The sequence below is a fragment of the Pinus tabuliformis genome, chromosome 3_2, assembly GCF_031772625.1.
Source record: "Pinus tabuliformis cultivar Carrire ecotype Pingquan chromosome 3_2, CPIR1, whole genome shotgun sequence".
NCBI lineage: Eukaryota > Viridiplantae > Streptophyta > Pinopsida > Pinales > Pinaceae > Pinus > Pinus tabuliformis.
Window position 1 is genome coordinate 566,433,621 of NC_142302.1, and position 7,486 is coordinate 566,441,106.

The 7,486-nt window shown below is 29.5% G+C and overlaps 1 pseudogene; it reads right to left on the reverse strand.

Annotated features, from left to right (window-relative positions):
* Window positions 1-3,000: 3,000 nt before the first annotated feature.
* On the reverse strand, window positions 3,001-3,823 carry LOC149181770 (organic cation/carnitine transporter 4 pseudogene; annotated as a pseudogene).
* Between the last annotated feature and the right edge of the window lie 3,663 nt (window positions 3,824-7,486).

Genomic DNA, 7,486 nt, shown 5'->3' on the forward strand with positions numbered 1-7,486 from the left:
CTAACTTTTATTTATGTGTTTATTAAAAAGATTTACTGAAGTGTTATAAACCCTAAACTGTAAACCTTAAACCCTAAGCATTTCATAAAATGTTAAAATTTATTTGTAATAGTTATAAACCCTAAACCCTAAGCATCTTACAACATTTTAAAAAGAGTTATGTAAGTTTTGTTTAAGTTTCTATTAAACGAATCTACTAAAGTGATATAAACCCTAAACCCGACACCCTAAACCCCAAAGCCTAAACCGTACACACTAAACTGTAACCCATATGAATTTTATAACATTTTAAAAATTGTTATGTAAGTTTTATTTATTTTTTGATTAAAATCATTTACTAAAGTGTTATTAACATAAACCCTAAATCCCAAACCCAAAACACCAACCCTAGATCCTAATGTCTAAAGCCTAAACCCTAACATTTTATAACATTTTAAAAATCATTTTGTAACTTTTATTTAAGTGTTTATTAAAAGAATTTACTAAAGTGTTATACAATCTAAAACCTAAACACTAAACCCCCCAAAATACCCTAAAACCTAAACCCTAAACCCCCTAAATTAAACCCTAAACCTAAGCCCCCTAAACCCCTAAACCCTAAACAAACTAAACCCTAAACCCTAAACCTAAAATCCAAGCATTTTATAACATTTTAAAAAGTGTTTTGTAGTTTTTATTTAACTCTTTATTAACATAATTTACCAACATGTTATAAACGCTAAACCCTAACCCCTAAAATCTAAACCCCAAACCCTAAACCCTAAATTGTAAACCAGAAGCCCTAAACCATAAATGTAATCTCTAAACCCTGAACCCTAAACACTAATCCATAAACCTTAAACCCTAAGAATTTTATAACATTTTAAAAGTCATTTTGTTACATTCTTAAAACTTGCAATCCCTGTAGTTCTTCTATAGTATTTTTGTAGTCATATTTCTAACCCACCCAATTGCAAGATTTCTAGCAAAAGGTGGGGGGTTATGTGTAGATTGATTGTGCCTAATGATTAAGAACATGTGTTTCTTCATGTGAGGCCACATGTTCAAATCTAGAGGGGGGGTATGTACACCACAATAGATTTTAGCAATGAAATCGCTACATGAAGACAAACCCTTTGTCACACAAACAAGGTGATCTTGCACATCAATCTGGTGTTTAGGCTTGACCATGACCTTAAAATTAGATTATCGTTATTATTTATCTAGCCCCTCCTAAAAATACATTGTCATATTTCATATTATTATCAATATATATAATGGATATTTACATTAAAGTCTTTAGAAATTTGTTCCAGAAGGTGACGAATTGCCTTCAAATATTGAATTTCGCTACCTAAATTTTATAGTTATGTAATTTAGTCAAGGAAAGATTGAAATTGTTATATATAACCATCACACTTACTATGAAGGATGCCATCCACAAGAATGTGGGGAAGTGTAACACCCTCCTCCCGTATCTACCCAAGTAACCGATCAGTCAGGCTAAATATGCGACGAGAGGCCACTATGATATTATTTGACCTCCTAAGTCATGCTAAGAAAGTGGAACCAATAGAAACACACCATACATACATCCAACATCAGCATTAGGACCCTTAGGAACCAACCCAACCTTTTTGCCAACTAGCACCACGGTTCCACTAAAATTTTGGACTACATGACCTCTGGCTCTCATGTTGTGGGCATGGTAGAGTCCAGGGACCTCTGAACACTCTCACAGGGACTATTTTTTTAGTGTTTTGCAATCATCCCCAATATTTGAGCCACTTTTTCGAGCCCATCGCCGAAGTCACTGCCCAAAATTGAATCACATCTTTAGAACAATAGAATAACAAGGAAATGACAATATAAATGTAATCAATTCAATATGATCTTGAATGGACACCTACTAACCATAACAAGAATTCCATTAAACATATCATGAATATGTAGTCTACACGTGTAAATAACATATCTTAGCATAAGGGTCTAATAATTAGGTGAGAATCGCTATGAAACATTGATGCCTCAACATGTTAACTTCCATTGTTAACATGTTGAAAAGTGGTTAAGATTCTCCCCTTTTCCCTTCTCTACTAGACTAGAAAAACGCTAACGCACAAGAAGACTTACACCGAGTTGACCAGTTTAGATACTAGCATAGGCACTGATCTAATAGGTTCCCCCAAGTTTCTCTTGTTGGACGAATCATATTTTCCATCTTGCCTTAGCTCAACATATGAAATTTCCCAAGAGAAGCAAGGAGACTTAATATTAATAGGTCAATTTATTCATGAAAAGATTTGATTGAATTAATATTTTCTTATATAATAATGTAGTGATTGACTCGTGTTCATTTGTTTGAAATGTTATATTTTAAAATAGTTAAATATATTTATTTTTAAATATGTGTTATGATAATTTGCATTGACAATTTAAAAAGCTCCTCCTTGCTTTGAGATCATAATCTCTACTAATAGGGTCAACCACGTGAAGGTGTAAACTTAAATGCCCCAAAAACTTTGCATTGTTGATATGGGCTCTTTTACATATCAACATGGAGAGATGATTTAATATATTGATTTAATATGTTAAACCATTAAAGATGTTAATGGATATTTTTTTTAAACATATTAATTTATCAACATTAATGAAAATAAATTATGATAAAATTTTGCATTAATCACATTATTATTGGTGTAGTAGTAATATTTATTAAAAATAGTTACTAATTATGTTTTTTTTTTTTAATCTTAAAATATTATGTGATCAAAAAATTTATGTTTTGTTTCAAATGTTGGAATTAACTTATTAACCTTTAAATGGCAAATGAAAATACAATTAAAAAAGAAAAAAGAAAAAATACAAATCTCATTATAATTAAAACTCAATATAATAAATAAACATTAAAATATTATACAATAAAAAGATAAGGCTTAATTAAATCTATATAAAATACACACATACAATTTTATAATAAAATTCATGGCTAATACAAATCAACATAAGAAACATAAGCATTCATTGACAAAACATTCTGTAAACATGCTTAATCGATCTCATGACTTTCATGGCATCTTCCAGCCTGCCCTTGACGAGGTACCATCGGGGGGACTCTGATACAAATGGCAGAACGAAAAAGAAATACAAGGCCAAAGGAATCGAAGCGACTATGTACAGATATCTCCAGCTACCAGAAAAGTAGGAGAGAGCTGGAAGCAGAGCTATGCCGAGGGAAAAGAAATACAAAGTCAACATGCCAACTCGTCCTCTCTTACACGGCCCGACAGGTTCAGTTGCCAAAACGAAGGACGATAGCCGAACGCCGCCAATGCTAATTCCTGTCAATAAACGCAGAATCAAATAAACCCACAAATTGGGCGAGAAGGCCGTCAAGAAACTGAGGATGGTGTTGCAAATACAGACCAACCTCAGCACTCCATTCCCTCCCAGCAAAGAATCCGGCAATTGCCCAAATATTCCTGCACCCGCATCAGTAAATAAACATCAAGATCCAATAACTGTAAATTCTTAATGATCTAGCGGCAGCAAAGCGCATATGAAGCTTCGGAGGTAAAATTATCAAAATTACTGATCAAGCACCCGATGAAAAACGCGGACTGCAGAACCCCAACTTTATATTTCTGATCACAAATGAGACCCATTCAGAAACCATTGAAACTCCGCTCCCTCCGTCCCAGCCCCATGACGCCCGATCCATGGAACACACAGATCCCGTGGAAATGCAGGATTCGAACCCATGCTTCATGGAAAGGAAATCGTAAAATGGTTTCTCTATGTTGCAGTGCCAGTTGGGCTCATAGTCTGCAAAAATCATGACCATCGTATGAAAGGCCTCGAGAGTCCATGCGAGACTGTAGAGCACAAAATGCTTGAGCTGCCATCGTCCAAATTCTCCCGTCCATTTTTGAATTGAGACTTCATTATTTATTGGTTCTTTTAAATTTCAATTCTTGCTTTTCTCCTTTTTGGAAAAGGATGGGTTGATGCTTTTGGTTTTTTAAAAATTTCTATTCTTGTGCTTTCTATTTTTGAAAAAAGATGTCACGTATATGTTTTTGCTGCCAGGTTCATGCTTTTTCCATCCACGTTGGGCCAATTCTTTTTTTGTGAGGTTCATTTTGTTGCCATGCTTTTTCCGAAGGGAAATATCAAACACACATCTTGTCAACACGGCTTCAATTTATATTTTTTATTTATTTATTTGCAGTTTATAATTCAATGTTCATTTAATTTTTATTTTAAAATTTTATTTATTTTTGGGATGTTTGTAGTAGGGTGTTGAAAGGCTTTAGGATTGAAGAGTTTGATGGATATATTATGTTATTTGTTTTTTATTTTATTTAATATTTGTTATATGAAATTTATTGTATATTAATATTATTTTTTATTCAAAATTGCAAAGCAATATGTATTTAGGGTAAGTGTCTTGACAAATTTGTAAAAACTGATTTTAATAAGTTTTAAAAAGGGCAAGTGGAAAATTGTGTGCGTGCGAATCTTTACAATGAGGAGTGTCCTCCTTGATATATAAGAATATGGGAATTAGTGTAGCCATATAAATGAAATGGCTAGCAAACTAAAATGAACATCAAAACACTCACCTCTCGATATATTTCACAGAGCCAAGCCAAAAATAAATCATGAACATCTCAAAACTGATAATTAAATTTGTATTTAAAACTCATACTTAATTTGTGTCTTTCATAAAAAAATTCTATTTATTATTGGAGTAGGATTCTTGTCCATTTTACTTTTCTAGGAAATAAACTTACTAAGGGCTTTTAGAAATGTAACTGAATATTGTTTATCAACCCTAATGTAGTTGGATTTGAGATCTAACGTGACATATGAGGGGGTTGGGTGGATGGGAATTTTTTAAACCAATTTGTGTCAACTCAACCCTAATGTAGTTGTATTTGAGATCTAACAACATATGAGGGGCTTGAGTGGATGGGAATATTTTAAACCAATTTGTGTCAACAACAAGTGAGACATATATTTCTATGAATTATTATTTAGAATGTACATTTCTTCTACTCTTCCATTGTTATAGTTAGCCTAGTGAAAAACATTTTTTTTATTCTTGATTTGCTAACAAGATGTAGCACTGTACAGGACTTGAACATTTTTTAGCGTGCCAGCTTTCCCTCTTTTGCATGGCTACTATTCTCAACGTCCCATTTTGATATGGCTTCTTGAAACTTATGTTTTTTTCATACCCACATTTTAATTTGGTCTTAGGTATGTTCTTAATAGTTTTATGAAAGTATGCATTTCACCATGAACATTACACGTACTTAAATTAAAATCGTATTGAATTAACTTGATTGCATGTTCCTACTTAATATTCATGCAAACTAGTGTGGTACTCAATGGTCGTTGTAGACAATTATGTTCAACCTTTAAACTTGGTATTTGAAATGCACTTTATTTACAGTTCTAGGGATAAAGAAGTAAATGGCATCTCTTACTTTTTTGAATTTCTTCATTGCCACTATTGTTCGACTATTAAATGATTAATGATGTTAATGGATATTTTTAAAAAACATATCAATTTATTAACATCAATAAAAATAAATTATGATAAATTTTTGCCTTAGTCACATTATTATTGTTATGGTATTAATATTTATTAAAATAGCTACTAATTATGTTTTTTTATCTTAAAATGTTATGTTATCAAAACATTTATGTTTTGTTGCAAATGTTCAAATTAACTTATCAACCTTATATATATATATATATATATATATATATATATATATATATATATATATATATATATATATATATATATATATATATATATAATATATATATATATATATATATAACTAAATATAAATATATTTAATCATAAAATAGAAAAAAGAAAAAATACAAATCTCATTATAATTAAAACTCAATATAATAAATAAATATTAAAATATTATACAATAAAAAGATAAGACTTAATTAAAGATATATAAAATACACACATTCAAGTTTATAATAAAATTCATGGCTAATACAAATTAGCATAACAAACACAAGCATTCATTGACAAAACACTTTGTAAACATACTTAATCAATTTCAAATAAACAAAGATAAAATATACAATTTCAAATGCAATGAATATAAAATTTAAACACACAACATATAAAACCTACTATGCACTATTTACACTATAAAATTAATTGCAATCACAATTCAATACAACAAACACAGTATTACAATTTCAAGTCACCTACAACACAAATATTCATAAATAAGCGCGCACACACACACACACACATACACATATATATATCCAATTTAAAATAAAGAAACATACAAAGTACAAGTCAAAATAAACAAACATACAATATACAAATTCAACTAAACACACAACATACAATTGTAATAGTGTGTTTGTTTGTTGTATTGAATTGTGATTATAATTAATTTTCTAGTGTAAATAATGAGTAGGTTTTTACTTTGTATATTGTGCATTTTCTTATTTAATATTGCAATGGCATGTTTGAGTGTTTGTATTTGTATTGACTTGAAATTGTATGATATGTGTTTCCTTATTTGGAACTTTATATTATTTGTATTTTTATTTGTATTTGTATTTTGTGTTTGATATTTAAAAATTTAAAATTGTATATTTGCTTATATAAATTTGTATTGTAGGTGTATGCGAGAATATGTTTTGTCGAATGTTTGTATGTGTAGGTGGCTTTGTGAATGTTTGTAAATGTATGTCTTTAAATTTTATATTCCATTTCATTTGAAATTGTATATTGTATTTTTGTTTATTTGAAATTGATTAAGTATGTTGACTAAGTGTTTTGTCAATGAATGATTGTGTTTGTTATGCTCATTTATATTAGACATGAGTTTTATTGTAAACTTGAACCTGTGTATTTTATATAGATTTAATTAAGTCTTATATTTTTATTGCATAATACTTTAATGTTTATTTATTATATTGAGTTTCAATTATAATGAAATTTGTATTTTTTCTTTTTCTTTTTTAATTGTATTTGGTTAAAATAAATAAAAGCGCGCACACACAGACATAGATATCAAATTTCAAATAAAGAAACATACAATGTACTAGTCAAAATAAACAAAAATACAATATACAAATTCAAATAAACACACAACATACAACTGTAATATTGTGTTTGTTTTTTGTATTGAATTGTGATTGTAATTAATTTTGTAGCTGTAAATAGTGTGTAGGTTTTTACTTTGTATATTGTGTGTTTGCTTATTTAATGTTGCAATGGCATGTTTGAGTGTTTGTCTTTGTATTGACTTGAAATTGTATGATATGTGTTTCCTTATTTGGAATTGTATATTATGTGTTTTTGTATTTGAAATTTTATTTTGTGTTTGATATTTAAAATTTTAAAATTGTATATTTGCTTATTTAAATTTGTATTCTAGGTGTTTTCTAAAATTGCATAAACATGGGAGAATATGTTTTGTCAAATGTTTGTATGTGTAGGTGG